The following is a 17565-nucleotide window of genomic DNA, read 5'->3' on the forward strand; positions in this document are numbered from 1 at the left end:
GCAAGTACTTGTCCTGGCAGTAGGTATCTCCCTTGTACCAAGCCAGAGCCCTCAAAGTTACCAGATTCTTCTTACTACACAAGCACAGGTACTAACAGGCTGGCATGTTCCTCTAACTTGCCTATGATCTGGTGGAGTTTGAAGAGACATGTTTCTGTTTGCTGCCAGCCTCCTGTTTACCAGAATTGTCACCACACCATTTTCCATAAGCTATAAAACAAAATCCATGAGATCACTAATTTAAAAGGGGAAAAGGATTTCTGGACCTTTGTTTTTCTTGGTTTTGTTTATGTACAAGGGCATGAAGTTGATTTAAGATGTGGAGTTGAAAGGGAGAGTAGTTTGGTTCCTTTTCTGGCCATCAAGATGTAAATGTGCATTCGTTGAAATTCTTACATGCGGAATCTTTTAACCTGAAGACAATGTAAAAAAAAAAAAAAGAGAGAGAGAGAGAGAGACAGGGAAAAATGAGCTTCCCTCTCATTGCCTGATGTGCTCTGAGACTGTCGCAGCAGGGTGACAGGACAATCTTGCAGTAACACTTTCCCCTTGAAGGTAAAGGGGCTTTTGATTGTGATATATAGCAGTATCCGGGAATGAACAGTAATGAGGAACTATTGGTTACTTAAGAGAGTTGTGAAGTACTGGATTTGGAAAAACTTGATTTTCATAGAACAGAATAGAGTGAAAGAAGCCTAAACCCAGCATTGCTTGCTTAGCCCTCTGAATTAACAGAGCTCTATTGAGACAATCCCCTGGCAACAGGAAGGTCAAGGGATCAAAAGTAAGCAACTTGGGTTAGGGCAAGCTGTGACTCCTTTAGAACAGAGGAGGGGCAGCCCCCATTACCAAATACCATTTTTGCCTGGGCCTTTGCAGCATGCAGTGTTTTTGCCCCAGCATGGCAACTTATCATTTTGATAAGGACCTTGTTGTCTTTTTACCAACTTACTACTTGATAATATAGTCAGTCTGTTTGCTGTTTCAAGGCTGTGGCATATTTTCCTAATGATTTTGTTTAAAAAAAATAAATAAGATTTAATCCCCTCCCCCCCCAAAATAGAGAAATTGATTAATGGAACATAATGGAGTGTCAAGAAATGGACCCACAAACATATAGACAACTGATTTTTTATAAATGTTAAATTCAGTGGAAAAAGGAAAGTTAAGAAATAGTGCTGGAACAATTGGATATCCATATGCAAAAAAAGAAAAAATGAACTTCATTTCATACTTTGCACCATATAAAAATTAATTGAAAAATGGACCATGGACCTAAATGCAGGACCTAAAACTTCAAATTTCAGGAGAAAACATAGAAGAAAGATTTCTGTAGCATTGATTAGGTAAAGATCTCTTGACTGTGATACAAGAACAATGATTCATAAAAGAAAAAAATGATAAATTGGACTTCATCAAAATTAAAAACTTCGAAACATAGGAGAATGAAAAGATAAGCCACAGATTGGAGAAAATATTTGTAAAGCATATATCAGATAATGGATTTGAGCCCAGAATATGTAAAAACTCTCAAATCTCAAGAAAAAGAAAACAACCCAATTTAAAAAAACAAGCTAAAGATTTGAGCAGACACTTTCCCACAGACGACAAACAAATGGAAAACAAATACATGAGAAGATGCTCAATATCATGAGTCATTAGGAAGATGCAAATTAAAACCACAGTGAGATACCACTAGACATCTATCTATTAGATTGGCTAAAATTTAAAAAACTGGCAATACCAAGTCTTGGTGAGGATGTGGAGCAACTAGAACTCTCATACACTTCTGGTAGGAATGTAAAATAATACATACACTTTTTTAAAAGTTTAACAATTTCTTAAAAATGTAAACACACACCTCTCATATGATCCAGCTGTTGTACTCCTAGGTATTTAACCAAGAGAAAAGAAAGTATATATCTATACAAACAGTTGTACATACATGTTATAGAAGCTTTATTTGTAATAGTAAAAACTGAAAGCAACCCAAGTGTCCAACAGCAGGTGAGTGGACAAACTGATAGATCTATAAAATGGGATACTGCTCAGTAATAAAAAGGAATTAACTCTTGGTACACATTATAGCATGGATGAATCTCAAAATAATCATGCTGAGTTAAAGAAGCCAGAGAGAAAAGGACACAAACTATATGTATCTAACCTCTGGAAAATGCAAACTAATCTATAGGGACAGCAGATTAGTGGTTGCCTGGAGGTGGACGGGGGCATGAAGAAACTTTTGGATGTGATGAACATATTCATCATCTTCATTGTGATGATGGTTTTGTGCATGTGTACATGTGTCAAAACTTATCAAATTGTACACTTAAAGTATGTGCAGTTTATTGTTTCTCAGTTATATCTCAATCAAGCTGTTAAAAATACCTATTGTTTTCTAATACAAAGTCTAGAAAGTAAAACTTTATAAAATGCTTCTTGGCGTTTGGGGCTAAGTAAAAGATACTGTGGTCTCAAATGGAGGCCCATTCCTGGCATAAAAATACAGGAGTTGGTGAGAAAACTTATGAGACTTGACCCTTGATACTTGTGTTTTTCTAGAAAATTTACATAGTTACCTGATTTTTATGTATCTAATCTATAAATGCTTCCAAGTAATTTATGATTTCATAGTTTTCTTTTAATCCATTATCTCTGTTCTAACATTTTCTAGAATTTCTTTGTCATTTCCTTCAGAATGCTTTGCTTTGGAAACATTTTTTCAGAATAACCTTTAGTTTTTACTTCCCTGTAAGAGTCAAATTCTTGGTTTCTTGGCTTTTCAAAGAAATAGCTTTATTGAGATGTAGTTCACAAACCATAAAATTCACCCACTTAAAGTATACAACTTACTATTTTTTAATATATTCTCAGGATTGTGCAGCCGTTACCACAATTTAATTTTAGGACACTTTTACCACCCCAAAAGAAACTATTCATTAGCAGTCATTTCCCTTTGTCCTACTCCTTGCCAGCCCCAAGCAACACTGATGCACTTTCTGTCTATGTAGATTTGCCTCTTGTGGGATATTTCAGTGGAATTATACAATTTGTGGTCTTTTGCTTCTTGTATCTTTCGCCTAGCAAAATGTTTTCAAGGTTCATCCATGCAGCATTTATCAGTACTTCATCCTTTTTAAGATTAAATAATATTCCATTGTATACGCATCCCTCGGAAATATTCCAGCTTCAGTTCCAGACCACCACAATAAGTATCCCAATAAAGTGAGCCACACAAACTTTTTGGTTTCCTAGTACATATAAAAGTTATGTTTATACTATACTGTAGTCTATTAACTGTGCAATAGCATTATGTCAAAAAAATCAATATACATACCTTAATTTAAAAATACTTTATTTCTAAAAAACGAATGATCATCTGAGCCTTCAGACTTATAATCTTTTTGCTGTTGGAGGGTCTTGCCTCAATTCCGATGGCTGCTGAGTGATCAGGGTGGTGGCTGCTGAAGGCTGGGTTGGCTCTGGTAATTTCTTAAAATAAGACAATAGTGAAGTTTGCCACATCCATTGACTCTTTCATGAAAGATTTCTCTATAGCATGCAGTGCTGTTTGATAACAATTTACCCCCAGTAGAACTTAGTTCAAAATTGTGGTCAATACCCTCAAACCCTGCCACTGCTTATCAACTGAGTTTATGTGATATTCCAAATCTTTTATTGTCATTTCAGCAATGTTTACAGCATCTTCACCAGGAGTAGATTCCATCTCAAGAAACTTTCTTTTTTCATCAAAAGGAGCAACTCCTCATCCGTGAAAGTTTTATCATTGAAAGTTTATCATTGCAGAAATTCAATCACATCTTCAGGCTCCATTTCTAATTCTAGTTCTTTTGGTATTTCCATTACTTCTGCAGTTACTTCCTTTAGTGAAGTCTTTTTTTGTAAACTTGGATTTTTTAAATTAAATTAAATTAAATTTTAAATTGACATGTGTTTTAGTTCGTTTTGTGTTGCTATTACAGAAATACCTGAGACTGGGTAATTTATAAAGGAAAGAGGTTTATTTGGCTTACGATTCTAGGACAGCTGCATCTGGCACAGGCCTCAGGCTGTTTCTACTCATGGCCGAAAAGTGGCAGGCAGCTGGCAGGTACAAGCAGATCACATGGCGAGAGGAAGCAAGAGAGAGAGACAAGGGGCCAGGGTCTTTTTAAGCAATGAGCTCTCACAGGAACTAATAGAGCGAGAACTCACTCATTAATCCAGTCACGAGGGATTCACCCCCATGACTCAGTCAGTTTCCAACACTGCCACATTGGAGATCAAATTTCCACATGGGTTTTGGAGGGGACAACACATCCAAACTCAATCATTCTGCCCCTGGCCCACCAAAACGCATGTCACTCTCACATGCAAAATACAATCATTCTATCCCAACAGTCCCAAAAGTCTTAGCTTCCTCCAGCACCAACTTAAAAGTCCAAAGTCTCATCTGAAACCAAAAGCAAAAGTGCTTCCAGCTGTGAACCTGAAAAACAAAACCAAATTTATCTACTGCCAAGAAACAATGGTGGAACATAAATTGGGTATATATTCCCATTCCAAAGGGAGGGATAGGCCGAAATAAAGGAAAAACAGGCCCCAAACAAGGCCGAAACCCAGCAAGCAGGGCAGACATTATGTCTTAAATCTCCAAAATAATGTTCTTTTTTGACTCCAAGTCCTGCATCCTGGACACAATTGGGCATCTGGGCCCCCAAAGCATCAGGCAGCCTTGTTCTCACAGCTCTGCCAGGCACAGCTCAGTTGGCCACATTGGTACCTGTGGCTTTTCTAGGCCTACATTGCACGTTACCAGTGGCCCTGGAGTTCTGGGGTCCTAGCGGCAGCCCTGCTGCCTTGGCTCTACTAGACATTTCCCTGGTGGGGGCTCTCTGGGGGGGCTCCAACTCCACTTTTCTGCTCGGCATTGCTCTAGTAGATGACCTCTGTGGTGGCTCCGCCCCTGTGGCAGGTCTCTGCCTGGGCTTCCAGGCTTTTCCATACGTCCTCTGGAATCTGGGTGGAGACTGCCATGGCTCCAGTGCTCTCACGTCCTGCCAGCCTATTAACACAACTTGGACACCACTGAGGTTTTCGGCCTCTAGTCTCCAGGGCTGCTGCACAAACCACACCTGGGGCCGCTCTAGCCAGAGCAGCTGGGATGCAGGGGGCAGGTTCCCCAGGGCAGCTGTGCCCCAGGTCTGTCCTTTGGGACAACTCAGCCCTTCTAGAACTCAGGGCCTGTGAAGGGTGGGGCACCCTTCCAGACTTCTCAAATGCCTTTAGGACATTTTTTCCATTGTCCTGGTTCTTAGCATCTGATTGCCTACTGCCAAGACAATGTCTTTAGCAACCAGTTTATCTGCTTCACCCTTGTGTTTTTCTCCTGCTCTCTGCTTCTCTACCACATGGCCAGGCTGCAAATATTCCAAAACTTTACGCTCTGCATCCCTTTTAATTTCTGGCTTTGCATCATGCCTTTTCCACCATAACTCAGAGTAGGCTGTTAGAAGTAGCCATGCAGCATTCTTAATGCTTTGCTGCTCAGAAATTTCTTCCACCACATACTCTGGTTCACAGCTCCTAAGTTCCAACTTTCACAAAGTCCGAGGGCATGAACACCACCAAGCAGCCAGATTCCTTGCTGTGGTGTAGCAAGGGTTATCTTTTGTCCAATTCCCAATAAGTTCCTCATTTCTATCTGAGACCTCATCATCCACATGGCCTTTACTGTCCACATTTCTGTAAGCATTCTGCTCACCATCACATAAGTGTCTAAGACATTCCAAGCTTTCCCTTGTCTTTTTCTCTTCTTCTAAGTCCTCCAAACTCCTCCAACCTTTGCCCATTACCCGGTTCCAAAGCTGCATCCACATTTTCAGGTGTCTGCATATCAACACCCCACTCCTGGTACCAGTTTTCTGTTTTAGTCCGTTTTGTGTTGCTATAACAGAAATACCTGAGATTGGGTAATTTATAAAGGAAAGAGGTTTATTTGGCTTACGATTCTGGGACAGCTGCATCTGGCACAGGCCTTAGGCTGTTTCTATTCATGGCGGAAAAGTGGCAGGCAGCTGGCAGGTACAAGCAGATCACATGGCAAGAGGAAGCAAGAGAGAGAGAGAAGGTGCCAGTGTCTTTTTAAGCAACAAGCTCTCGCAGGAACTAATAGAGTGAGAACTCACTCATTAATCTCCTCTCCTCCAGGGAGAGCATTAATCCAGTCATGAGGGATCCGCCCCCATTACTTAATCAGTTTCCAACACTGCCACATTGGAGATCAAATTTCCACATGAGTTTTGGAGGGGACAACACATCTAAATTCCATCAGCATGTAATAATTTTACATATATATGGGATACAATGTGGTATTTGAATACATTTGTACAATGTGCAGTGGTCAAAATCAAGATACAGCATATACACCACCTTAAACATTTGTCATTTTTGTGTGTTGGGGACATTCGACTTTCTTCTAGCTATTTGAAATTATGTAATAAATTTTTGTTAACTATAGTCACCCTATGTAGTGCTATAGAACACTAAAACTTATTTGTATATCTTCCTTTGAGAAATGCATATTCAGCTCCTTTGCCTACTTTTTAATTGGGTTATTTGTTTTTTTACTGTTAAGTTGTTTGAGTTCCTTGTATATTCTAGATATTAATCTCATGTCACATGCATAGTTTGCAAATATTTTATCCCATTCTGTAGGTTGTCTTTTTGCTCTGTTGTTTCCTTTGCTGTGCAGAAGCTTTTTAGTTTGATATAATACCATTTTGTTGTTATTGTTGTTTTTTGGGTTTTTTTCTTTTGTTGGGTTTTATTCATAAAGTCTTTGCCCAGACCTATTTCCTGAAGTATTTCTCCTATGTTTTCTTTTAGGAGTTTTGTAGTTTCAGGTCTTTAAGTCTTTAATCCATTTTGAATTGATTTTGGCATATGGCAAGGGGTACAGATCTAGTTTCAAGGCTGCCCACTCTCACTACTCCTATTTCACGTAGTATTGGAAGTACTAGCCAGAGCAATCAGGCAAGAGAAAGAAATAAAGGGCATCCAGATTGGAAAAGATGAAGTCACACTGTCCCTGTTTGCAGATGACATGATCCTATATATACAAAAACCTAAAAACTACAAAAAAACCTCTTAAACAGCTGGTAAACAATTTCAGTAAAGTTGCAGGATACAAAATCAACTTGCAAAATCAGTAGTATTTTATACTCCCAACAATGAACTAGCAGAAAAAGAAATCAAGAAAGCAAGCCTATTTACAATAGTCACACACACACACAAAAAAAAAAACCCTAGGAATAAAGTTAACCAAGGAGGTGAAAAATTTCTACAATGAGAACTACAAATGACTGCTGAAAGAAACTAAAAAGGTCACAAAAAGATGGGAAGACACTCCATGTTCATGGATTGGAAGAATTAACATTGTGAAAATATTCATACTACCCAAAGCAACCTACAGATTTAATGCAATCCCCATCAGTATACCAATGACATTCTTCACAGAAATAGAAGAAACAATCCTAACATTCATATGGAACAACAAAAGACCCTGAAGAGCCAAAGCAATCCTGAGGAAAAAAATAAAGCCAGAGGCATAACACTGCCTGACTTCAAATTATACTACAAAGCGATAGTTACCAAAACAGCATGATACTGTTGTGTAAAAACAGACACTTGGACCAGTGGAACAAAATAGAGAACCCAGAAATCAGCCCACATGCTTACAGCCAACTGATCTTCAACAGAGGCACCAAGAACAAACATTGGGAAAAAGACTTCCTCTTCAATAAACAGTGCTGGGAAAGCTGAACATCCATTTGTAGCTTCAGATATTTCTTTTGTAGCTTCCTCACCTCTCTTAGCCTTTATAGAATTGGAGAGAGTTAGGAACTCACTCTGGATTAGGCTTTGGCTTAAGGGAATGTTTGGGCTGGTTTGACCTTCTATCCAGACCACTAAAACTTTCTCCTTATTGGCAATAAGGCTGTTTTGCTTTCTTATCATCTGTGTGTTCACTGGAGTGGCACTTTTAATATCCTTCCAGAACTTTTCTTTTGAATTTACAACTTGTTTAACTGGTGCAGTAGGTCCAGCTTTCAGCCTGTGTTGGCTTTCAACATGCCTTCCTCACTAAGCTTACTCATTTCTAGCTTTTGACTTAAAGTGAGAGATGCATTTCTCTTCCTTTCACTTGCAAACTTAGGGGCCATTGTAGGGTTATTAATTGGCCTAATTTCAATATTGTTGTGCCTCAAGGAATAGGGAGGGCTGAGGAGAGGAAGAGAGATGGGGAAATGGCTGGTTGGCGAAGCAGTCAGAACACACAACGTTTATCGATTAAGTTCATTGTCTTATATGGGCGTGGGTTGTGGCACCCCAAAATAATTGCAATAGTAATATCAAAGATCGCTGATCACAGATCACTGTAACAGATATCACAATAATAAAAAAGTTTGAAATATTGTGAGAATTACCAGAAGGTGACACAGACACAAAGTGAGCACATGCTTTTGGAAAAATAGTGCCGATGGTCTTGCTGGAGTCAGGGTTGCCACATACTTTCAATTTGTAAAAATCGCAATATCTGTGAACTGCAGTAAATGTAAGCACACTAAAAAAAGATATGTCTGTATCAAAGTACCACAGCTTTTTTAATCCATTCATCAGTTGATGGGCATTTGGGTTGTTCTACTTTTTGGCTGTTATGAATAATGCTTCTGTGAACATTTGCATACAAGTTTTCATGTGGATGTATGTTTTTGCTTCTCTTGGGTAGAATAGCTGGGCATATGGTAACTTCATGTTTAACTCTTTGAGGAGCTGCCAAACTTTTTCAAAGCAGCTGCACCATTGTATGTTTGCACCAGTAGATGTCTTACAATGTGTGAAGGTTCCAGTTTCTTCACATCCTCAATGATACTTATTATTGTCTATCTTTATTATAGCCATCCAATAAATGTGAAGTAGTATCTCATTGTACTTTTGATTTGCATTTCCCAGATGACTAATGATGTTGAGTATTTTTCTTGTACTTATTGGCCATTTATATTTCTTTCTTGGAGAAATATCTTTTCATATCCTTTGGCTATGTTTAATTACTTGTCTATTATTGAGTTGTAAGAGTTCTTTATATATTCTCTATACAAGTATCTTATATTCTATGATGAAGAAAGAATATTAACAAATACATAGGTTGTCTTTTCACTTTCTTAGAGGTATCATTGGCAGCACAAAAGTTTTTAATTTTGTTATAGCCTAATTTACCTATGTTTTTGTTTTGTTGCTTGTGCTTTTGGTATTGTATCTAAGAACCAACTGCCTAACCCAAGGTTACAAATATTTATTTCTATGTTTTCTTCTTAGAGTTTTATAGTTTTGATGTTTACATTTAGGTATATGATCCATTTTGAGTTAATTTTGTGTAGGACATGAAATAGTGGTTCAATTTCATTTCTTTTGTATGTGGATATCCAGTTGTCCCAAAGCTATTAGTTGGAAAGACTGTTTTTCCCCCATTGAATTGTCTTGGCACCATTGTTGAGAATCAGTTGACCACGAATATAGTGGTTTATGCTTGGATTGTCAGTTCTATTTTATTGAATTGTACGAGGGGCTTCAAAAAGCTCATGGAAACATTGTATTATCTTTTAGTTCCATTTTTGACAAACATTTTGAAGGATTGCAGTACCACACTATTTGTAGTTAGTTTTGAAATGAGGAAGTGTGAATTCTCCAACTTCTTCTTCTTCTTTTTTTTTTTTCTAGGTTGCTTGGCTGTTCTGGGTCCTTTGCATTTCCATATGAATTTTAGAACCAGCTTGTCAATTTCTGCAAAAAGACCAGCAGGGATTTTGATAGGGATTGCATTGAATCTGATCAATTTGGGAGGTATTGCTATCTTAATAATAGTAAGTCTTCTGATCTATGAACATGGGATGTCTTTTTTATTTATATCGATTTTTTAAAATTTCTTTTAGCAGTGTTATGAAGTTTTCAATGTCTGTGTTTTGCACATCTTTTTAAAATTTATAACTAAATATTGTATTCTTTCTGTTGTTACTGTAAATAGAATTGTTTTAATTGTATTTTTGAATGTTCTTTTTTAAAGTACAGAAATATAATTGAGTTTTTTTTATTGATTTTGTATCCTGAAACCATGCTGAATTTGTTTATTAGTTCTAATAGTTTTTCAGTGGATTCCTGACAATATTCTACACAAAACCATGTCATCTGCATATAGAGACAGTTTTACTGCTTCCTTTCCAATTTAGATGCATTTTACTTCTTTTTCTTGGATAATTGTTCTGGTTAGAAATTTCAGTACAATATTAAATAGAAGTGGTGAGAGCAGACATCCTCATCTTGTTTCTAATCTTAGGGGGAAAGTATTCAGTCTTATATTAAGTATTATATTGGATTGAATTATGTCCCCCCAAAACTCCCTGAAGCTTGAGTTGTGTCCCCCAAGTTTTACGTATTAGGAACTTAGCCCTCACTGTGACTGTTAAGAGGGTGGGAAATCCTATTATGGTAATTGTAAGGTGGGGCCTTGAAGAAGTGATTGGGTTGTAGGACCATCCAGTAGTCAATGGATTAAAAATGGTGGTCAGGGGTGTGGTTCTGAGGGCTTTAAAAGAAGAGGAGAGTCTGTCTTGCTCTCTCTTGCTCTCTCTGCTTCCACCATCTTGCAATGTGAGACCCCTGGGTCACTGTCGCCACCACCAGATGGACTTTGGACTTCCCAGCCTCAGAAACTGTAAGCAATAAATTTCATTTTCTTTATAAATCACCCAGTTCCGTGTATTTTGTTATAAGCAACACAAACGGACTAATACAAGTATGATGCTAGCTATGGGGGGTTTTTTTGTAAATGTTCTTTATCAAATTGAGGAAGTTCCACTCTATTCTTAGTTGGTTGACTGTTTTTATCATGAAAGGATATTGGATTATTGTCAAATTCTTTTTTTGTATGTATTGAGATGATCATATGTTTTTTGTTTTTTATTCTATTAGTACATGTATGTCTTAGTCAATTTGGGTTGCTAAAACAGAATATCATAGACTGGGTGGCTTGTAAACAACAGAAATTTGTTTCTCACAGTTCCAGAGGCTGGGAAGTCCAGGATCAAGGTACTGGCAGATTGGTATATGGTGGGCTTCCTGGTTCATAGATAGCTGTCTTCTTGCTGTGTATGCTTGTTACATAGCATAAGGGGCAGGGTGCTCTATGGGGTCTCTTCTATAAGGAGCCTAATTCTATTAACTAGGGCCCCTCATCCCCCAAAGGCCCCACCTCCAAATAACATCACTTTGGGGGTTAAAATTTCAACATATGAATTTGAGGGAACACAGATATTTAGTCTATAGCATTCTACTTCTGGTCCTCCCAAAATTCATGTCCTTCTTGCATTCAAAATACATTCCTTTTATCCCAATCACCCCAAAAGTCTTAACTCATTCCAGCATCAACTTTAAGGTGTAAAGACCAATGTCCCATCTAAATATCGTCTAAATCAGATATAGGTGACACTCAAAGTATGATTCATCCTGAGGTAGTTTCCCCTTCAGCTGTGACCCTGTGAAACCAGACAAGTTATGTGCTTCCAAAATACAATGGTGGGATAGACATAGGATAAACATTTTCACTACAAAAAGGAGAAAAAGGAACAAAGGAAGGGATGACAGTTTCCAAGCAAGCACCATGAAATCTTAAGGCTGAGGAATAGAATAATCCCCTGTGGTATAATGCTGTGCTTTCTAGGCTCAATGGGGAGGAGATCTTGCCTTCTGAACCCACAAGGGTGGTAGCCCCACCCCCGGGGCTTTGGGTCGTCCCACACTCTTGGCTTTGGGCAGAGGCCATCTGGTACAATGATCTAAAATATATTCCTGTAAAGACAGCATATAGTTGGATCTTTTATTTTTTAAAATCTAATCTCAAAATCTGCCTTTTGATTGGATTAATTCACTCAAATTTAATGCTATTGTTTATTTGCATGTTAAATTATTATTTACATCAGCCGTTTTTCTTTTATTTGCTACATTTTACATGTTATTTTTGTTCCTCCATTTCTTTATTGTTTTCTTTTGTGTTAAGTGGATATTTTCTATTGTAACATTTCAATTCCTTTTGTTTTTAAATTAATTTTTTTGGATGTGTTTTCTTAGCGTTTGCTCTGGGACTTAATATATGTGTCTTTTTTTTTTTTTTAATTTTATTTTGTCGATATACATTGTGGCTGATTATTGTTGCCCCACACCAAAACCTCCCTCTCTCCCCCGCAACTATGTCCTTTCTGTTTGCTTGTCGTATCAACTTCAAGTAATTGTGGTTGTTATATATTCCTCCCCCCCCCTGGTTTTTGTGTGTGTGTGTGTGTGTGTGAATTTATATATTAATTTTTAGCTCCCACCAGTAAGTGAGAACATGTGGTATTTCTCTTTCTGTGCCTGACTTGTTTCACTTAATATAATTCTCTCAAAGTCCATCCATGTTGTTGCAAATGGCAGTATTTCATTCGTTTTTATAGCTGAGTAGTATTCCATTGTGTAGATGTACCACATTTTCCGTATCCACTCATCTGATGATGGACATTTGGGCTGGTTCCAACTCTTGGCTATTGTAAAGAGTGCTGCGATGAACATTGGGGAACAGATATACCTTCGACTTGATGATTTCCATTCCTCTGGGTATATTCCCAACAGTGGGATAGCTGGGTCGTATGGTAGATCTATCTGCAATTGTTTGAGGAACCTCCATACCATTTTCCATAGAGGCTGCACCATTTTGCAGTCCCACCAACAATGTATGAGAGTTCCTTTTTCTCTGCAACCTCGCCAGCATTTATCGTTCAGGGTCTTTTGGATTTTAGCCAGCCTAACTGGGGTTAGATGGTATCTCGGTGTGGTTTTGATTTGCATTTCCCGGATGCTGAGTGATGTTGAGCATTTTTTCATATGTCTGTTGGCCATTTGTATATCTTCCTTAGAGAAATGCCTACTTAGCTCTTTTGCCCATTTTTTAATTGGGTTGCTTGTTTTCTTCTTGTAAAGTTGTTTGAGTTCCTTATATATTCTGGATATTAATCCTTTGTCAGATGTATATTTTGCAAATATTTTCTCCCACTCTGTTGGTTGTCTTTTAACTCTGTTAATTGTTTCTTTTGCTGTGCAGAAGCTTTTTAGTTTGATATAATCCCATTTGTTTATTTTTCCTTTGGTTGCCCGTGCTTTTGGGGTCGTATTCATGAAGTCTGTGTCCAGTCCTATTTCCTGAAGTGTTTCTCCTATGTTTTCTTTAAGAAGTTTTATTGTTTCAGGGTGTATATTTAAATCCTTAATCCATTTTGAGTTGATTTTAGTATACGGTGAGAGGTATGGATCTAGTTTCATTCTCCTGCATATGGATATCCAGTTATCCCAGCACCATTTGCTGAAGAGGCAGTCCCTTCCCCAGTGAATAGGCTTGGTGCCTTTGTCAAAGATCAGATGGCAGTAAGTGTGTAGGTTGATTTCTGGATTCTCTATTCTATTCCATTGGTCAGTGTGTCTGTTTTTATACCAGTACCATAATGTTTTGGTTATTATAGCTTTGTAGTATAGCTTAAAGTCAGGTAGTGTTATGCCTCCAGCTTTATTTTTTTTGCTCAGCATTGCTTTGGCTATGCGTGGTCTTTTATTGTTCCATATAAATGTCTGGATAGTTTTTTCCATTTCTGAGAAAAATGTCTTTGGAATTTTGATGAGGATTGCATTGAAGGTGTATATCACTTTGAGTAGTATGGACATTTTCACTATGTTGATTCTTCCAATCCAAGAGCATGGGATATCTTTCCATCTTCTTGTATCCTCTCTTAATTTCTCTCAGCAGTGGTTTGTAGTTCTCATTATAGAGATTTTTCACCTCCTTGGTTAACTCAATTCCTAAGTATTTTATTTTTTTGGTGGCTATTGTAAATGGGCAGGCTTTCTTGATTTCTCCTTCTGCATGTTCACTATTGGAGAAAAGAAATGCTACTGATTTTTGTGTGTTGATTTTGTATCCTGCTACTGTGCTGAAATCATTTATCAATTCCAAGAGTTTTTTTGTAGAGGTTTTAGGCTGTTCGCTATATAGGATCATGTCATCTGCAAATAGGGACAGTTTGACTTCATCTTTTCCAATCTGGATGCCCTTTATTTCCTTCTCTTCTCTGATTGCTCTGGCTAGTACTTCCAACACTATGTTGAATAGGAGTGGTGAGAGTGGGCATCCTTGTCTAGTTCCTGTTCTTAAAGGAAAAGCTTTCAGCTTTTGCCCATTCAGGATGATATTGGCAGTGGGTTTGGCATATATGGCTTTAATTATGTTGAGATACTTTCCCTCTATACCTAACTTATAGAGGGTCTTTGTCATGAATGAGTGCTGAACTTTATCAAATGCTTTTTCAGCATCTATAGAGATGATCATATGGTCCTTGTGTTTGAGTTTATTAATATGGTGTATCACATTTATTGATTTGCATATGTTGAACCAACCTTGCATCCCTGGGATGAAGCCCACTTGATCGTGGTGAATAATTTTACGTATGTGTTGCTGTATTCTGTTTGCTAGTATTTTAGTGAGGATTTTTGCATCTATATTCATCAAGGATATCGGCCTGTAGTTTTCTTTTTTGGTTATATCTTTACCTGGTTTGGGTATCAGGATGATGTTTGCTTCATAGAAAGAGTTCGGGAGACTTGCGTCCGTTTCAATCTTTTGGAATAGTTTGTAAAGAATCGGTGTCAATTCCTCTTTGAATGTTTGGTAAAATTCTGCTGTGAATCCATCTAGTCCTGGGCTTTTCTTTGTTGGGAGCTTTCTGATAACAGCTTCAATCTCCTTTATTGTTATTGGTCTGTTCAGATTTTCTACATCTTCATGGCTCAGTTTTGGGAGCTTGTGTGTGTCCAGAAATTTATTCATTTCCTCCAGATTTTCAAACTTGTTGGCGTATAGTTGTTTATAGTAGTCTCGAATGATTCCTTGTATTTCACATGAATCAGTTGTAATATCGCCTTTTTCATTTCTAATTTTTGTTATTTGAGTCTTCTCTCTTCTTTTTTTTGTTAGCCATGCTAATGGTTTGTCAATTTTATTTATCTTTTCAAAAAACCAACTTTTTGATTCGTTGATCTTTTGAATTGTTTTTTGTTTTCAATTTCATTCAGTTCTGCTCTGATCTTAATGATTTCTTTCCGTCTACTAACTTTAGGTTTGGATTGTTCTTGTTTTTCTAGTTCTTTAAGGTGAAGTGTTAGGTTGTTCACTTGCCATCTTTCCATTCTTCTGAGGTGAGCATTTAATGCAATAAATTTCCCCCTCAATACTGCTTTTGCAGTATCCCACAGGTTTTGGTATGATGTATCATTATTTTCATTAGTTTCAATAAATTTTTTGATTTCCTGCTTGATTTCTTCTTGGACCCATATGTCATTAAGTAGAATGCTGTTTAATTTCCATGTGTTTGTATAGTTTCCAGAGTTTTGCTTGTTATTAATTTCTAGTTTTAATCCATTGTGGTCTGAGAAAATACATGGGAAAATTCCAATTTTTTTGAATTTATTGAGACTTGATTTGTGACCTAATATGTGATCTATCCTGGAGAATGATCCATGTGCTGATGAGAAGAATGAATATTCTGAGGTTGTTGGATGGAATGTTCTGTAGATATCTGCCAATTCCAATTGGTCTAGAGTCTTGTTTAGATCTTGTGTTTCTCTACTGATTCTTTGCCTAGATGATCTGTCTAATATTGACAGTGGGGTGATCAGGTCCCCTGCTATTATGGTATTAGTGTCTATTTCCTTCTTTAGGTCTAATAGAGTTTCTTTTATAAATCTGGCTGCTCCAACATTGGGTGCGTACATGTTTATGATTGTTATGTCTTCTTGATGGATCAGTCCTTTTATCATTAAGTAGTGTCCCTCATTGACTCTTTTTATGGTTTTTAGTTTAAAGTCTTTTTTGTCAGATATAAGAATAGCTACTCCAGCTCGTTTTTCTTTTCTGTTTGCATGCTAAATCTTTTTCCATCCTTTCACTCTTAGTCTATGTGAATCTTTATGGGTGAGGTGGGTCTCTTGTAGGCAGCATATAGTTGGGTCCTCCTTTTTGATCCAGTCAGCCAGTCTTTGTCTTTTAATTGGGGAATTTAAGCCTTTTACATTAAGAGTTGTTATTGAAAGGTGTTGATTTATTCCTAGCATTTTATTGGTTGTTTGGTTGTCTTAGGTGTTTTTTGTTCCTTGCTTTCTGATTTACTGTTTGGTTTCTGTGTTTGTTGGTTCCTTAGGTTGTAGATAGCGTTTTTGTTTGTTTGTTTTCTCTTCATGAATGCCATTTTTATTATACTAGTGGGTTTTGATTTTTCTTGGGTTTTTATGGCAGTGGTAGTTATTTTTCAGGAAACAAACCCAGTACTCCCTTGAGGATTTCTTGTAAGGGTGGTCGTGTGGTGGTGAACTCCTGCAGTTTTTGTTTGTCTGAGAAATATACTATTTGCCCTTCATTTTGGAAGGATAGCCTTGCAGGGTAGAGTATTCTTGGCTGGCAATCTTTGTCTTTTAGTATTTTGAATATATCATCCCATTCCTTTCTAGGTTTTACAGTTTGTGATGAAAAGTCTGATGTTAGCCTGATTGGGGCTCCCTTATAGGTGATTTGACACTTCTCTCTTGCAGCTTTTAAGATTCTCTCTTTGTCTCTGAGTTTTGCCAATTTGACTATGACATGTCTTGGAGAAGGCCTTTTTGGGTTGAATACATTTGGAGATCGTTGAGCTTCCTGGATCTGAAGATCTGTGATTTTTCCTATACCTGGGAAGTTTTCTGTCACTATTTTATTGAATATGTTTTCAATGCAATCTCCATTTTCCTCCCCTTCTGGAATACCCATGACTCAAATATTTGAGCACTTAATGTTCTCTGATATCTCTCTCAGATTTTCTTCAATGCCTTTGATTCTTTTTTCTTTCTTTTTGTCTGCTTGTGTTATTTCAAACAGCCCATCTTCAAGTTCAGAGGTTCTCTCTTCAACTTCGACAAGCCTGCTGGTTAAACTCTCCGTTGTTTTTTATTTCGCTGAATAACTTCTTCAGTTCAGCAAGTTCTGCTACATTTTTTTTCAGGACATTGATTTCCTTGTACATTTCCTCTTTCAGGTCCTGTATACTTTTCCTCATTTCATCATGATGTCTAGCTGAGTTTTCTTGTATCTCGTTCAGTTTCCTTAGAATTATCACTCGAAATTCCTTGTCAGTCATTTCAAGGGCTTCTTGTTCTATAGGATCTAGAGTTTGAGATTTATTAACTTTTGGTGGTGTACTTTCTTGATTTTTTGTATTTCTGGTATCTTTTTTTTGATGTTTATTCATTGTGGCAGGGGGTTTCACAGTCCACCTGTTTGAGACTATTGACTAACTAAGATGTTGCTGTGGTTGCCAATTTCGTATGGCTACCTCTGTGACTGCTCAGTTGGCCTCTAGTGCCTTGTGTGTGTGGTTGCCTCGGTTCTTGGGCTTCTCTGGG

The 17565-nt window shown here is 37.5% G+C and overlaps 1 protein-coding gene across 3 annotated transcripts in view; it reads left to right on the forward strand.

The window, feature by feature from the left end:
• PARP11 (poly(ADP-ribose) polymerase family member 11) overlaps positions 1–17565 on the forward strand; it is a 67033-nt gene that overhangs the window by 20176 nt on the left and 29292 nt on the right. Inside the window, exon 1 of one of the 3 annotated variants that reach the window (XM_063110460.1) lies at positions 9817–9923. The exons of 1 other annotated variant lie outside the window; for it this stretch is intronic. The gene's annotated coding sequence lies outside the window, so the exon portion shown is untranslated. Of the gene's footprint in view, positions 1–9816; positions 9924–17565 lie in introns of those variants that run through there. One more of the 3 variants, XM_063110452.1, reaches the window with a different exon arrangement.

Source organism: Cynocephalus volans, chromosome 1, assembly GCF_027409185.1.
Source record: "Cynocephalus volans isolate mCynVol1 chromosome 1, mCynVol1.pri, whole genome shotgun sequence".
NCBI classification, from domain to species: Eukaryota; Metazoa; Chordata; class Mammalia; order Dermoptera; family Cynocephalidae; genus Cynocephalus; species Cynocephalus volans.